Source organism: Arachis ipaensis, chromosome B9, assembly GCF_059453495.1.
Source record: "Arachis ipaensis isolate K30076 ecotype BB chromosome B9, ASM5945349v1, whole genome shotgun sequence".
In the NCBI taxonomy this organism is placed as follows: Eukaryota; Viridiplantae; Streptophyta; class Magnoliopsida; order Fabales; family Fabaceae; genus Arachis; species Arachis ipaensis.
The window spans coordinates 134,513,040-134,515,891 of NC_142444.1; positions in this window are offsets into that span (position 1 = coordinate 134,513,040).

The following is a 2,852-nucleotide window of genomic DNA, read 5'->3' on the forward strand; positions in this document are numbered from 1 at the left end:
CAAGGACTACAAGTATAGAATCTTTATGTAAAATCTGGTTAATTAATAACTAATTAATCTATGAATTAAAATATATTCTAGAAAATGAGAAATGAGGTTTTTATGGTTTGATGTGATAGAGAAATTTAAAGGGAGAATTTTTACACCAATTTTAAAGAAATCGGCCCAAGATTGGGCCGAACGAGCCAAACTGGGCCAACTGTACCCATATTGGGCCCAAGGGCCCAGCCAAGCCCTCCTTCATTAGAGAGCTCAGCTCTCTCTCTGATCTTCTCTAAAACAACACACACACGCTGATTGGGAGGGGAAAACAAGAAACCCTTTTTCCAAATTCATTCCAAGCTTTAATTGATCATAACTTTTGATCCAGAGCTCCGATTGACGCATCGTTTGCAGCCACGCGACCGCGACATCGAGCTCTACAAAATCCACACAAATATTCTTGAGGTGAGCTACGTTTTCTTCTTCAAATTCCCAGCCCTAAGTTTTGAAATTTTTGGGTGAAAAGTGTTGAAATTTTTTAGTTTTGATGTTATAGGATCAAAGTAACTTGAGGGAAAGGCTTGTTCTTGCCTCATTGGTCCTTGGATAAGGTAAGAGATCTCAAATCCTAGTAAAAATTCTAAATTTAAGCATTTGGGTATTGAGTTATTGTGTTTGGGTGTGATATTGTGGCTTAGGCATTGTATATATGTGTATTGGGGCTTGATTGATATCTTGGAAAGCTTGGAAATGAGCTTTTGTCTTGGAAATCTGATTTTGGGAGCTTTGAGACATTGGAAGTTGAGGAAAAAGTGAAAATTGAAGTGTTCCGGGTGGAACGAAAATCGGCCAAGGTATGGTTTTGGTTTCCTGTATCTAAAATGTAATGTGGTTGTGAAAACGTAGGCTAGTGACCCTAGGATAAGATTTTGAAAGATGTAGTTGATGGATGATATGAGTTGTGTTGTTATGTATGTATTTAGTGGATTGTGAAATAATGTTGATGTAATTGTTGGATGATTTGGATTGAGTTGAATATATGGATAATGGTGATAATGGTTGGTAAAGCATGTGATGTTGTATGGGATATGGACTAATATGTTTAATTGATGGTAAGGTTGAGGCTCTTGTTAGTGAGCATGATTGGGTCTATGATATTGATATGTGTATGTATAAAGTGATTGGTGAACTTGAATATGTGTTTGGGAAAATTGAGATATGGTATGTTGATCATGAATGGAATTATTGAATTGAGATTTGGTTAAATGAAGAAGAATTAGTGGGTTGATGATTGAAAGAGTGGATAGAAGTATTTGATATTGAATGACTAATTTTGGTTTATTTTAGGATGAATTTGGAAGTGTATGTTTTAAAAATTGGGAGTTTATGGGTTTTGGTAAAAATAGAATTTTGATGAACTTCAACGGATCATATCTTGAGCTATTGTTTTCGGAATTTGATAATTTTTATATCAAATGAAAGATAACTTCATAAGCTTTAAAATGATTTAAATTTGGTGGAAATCTAAATTTTGTGGAAGGAGATATGATCGTTGAAAGTTTGGGCCTGAAATATGAATTCTGCAAATTCTACAGAATTTGAGATTTCTAGTTTGTGTGCGCACGCACACTGGTGCGGTATTTACAACCACACTTACTAATCTGCAAGTGCACCGGGTCGTATCAAGTATTATCTTACGTGAGTAAGGGTCGATCCCACGAGGATTGATGGATTAAGCAACAATAGCGTTTGATAGGATTAGTTAGACAAATAGAAAAGAGTGTTGATGTGCAAAAAGCATTAAACAGTAACTCAGAATATCAAAGGCATGCACGTAAATAAATTGAAAATAAAATATTGAGAAGGCAGTTAAGGCTTCAGAGTTATCTATTTTCTGCATTGACTTTTCTTATTAACTATTTTAATCATGCAAGATTTAATTCATGGCAAACTATTTGTGACTAGACCCTAACTCCTTAGACCTTCCTAGTCTCCTCTAAAATTCATCAACTGCCAATTCCTTGGTCAATTAATTCCAATTAGAGGGTGATGATCAAATTCCAGTTTATATGCCACAAGAATCCTAATTGTCTAAAAATAAATGGATATATGTCACGTATCCTGTTAAATACAAACAATTAGAAATTCAGGATAATATGTTTTCAAGCTATTGTTCAAGTAAAGAGCTTTTCCAAGTTTTACAAGAACTCAAATAGAACATGGGTCATACTTCCGTTCCACCCAAATTCATAAAATAAAGAACGAAAATAATTATTGATATATAAATCAAAACATGAATTAAAATAGAAAAATAGTAATATCAATACATACAATAGACAGAGCTCCTAACCTTAACAATGGAGGATTAGTTGCTCATGGAATATGGAATGTAAATTTGTATGGAATAATATTGTGGAATGTTGTTCTGGAACCACCCTGTTGGGGTCCCTTTTATAACTAATCCTAATAATTTAAAAATCAAATTTCTAAAATTAAAATTAAAATAATAATATCTTTTCCTAAAATAAGATTTGAATTTAAATTCGAATTAATTAACAAGTCTTTAACTGATGGGTGGGGACCACTTGATTTGTCCATTCTGCAGCTTCTAATCTGTATTTTCTGGGCTAGAAACTGGGTTAAACAGCCCAGAAATCGCCCCCAGCGTTTTCTGTCAATTCTGCAGATCGCTCATGTGACGCGTTCGCGTCATTTGTGCAAATTCCAGTCCACGCATTCACGTCAGGTACGCGATCGCGTCATTGCGATTTCCTCTATTCCGCGCGGTCGCGTGAGCCATGCGTCCGCGTCGGTATTCGCTGGTCATCTCCTTGGCTTCTTCTCTTTCTCTGCAGAAACTTCATCAAATC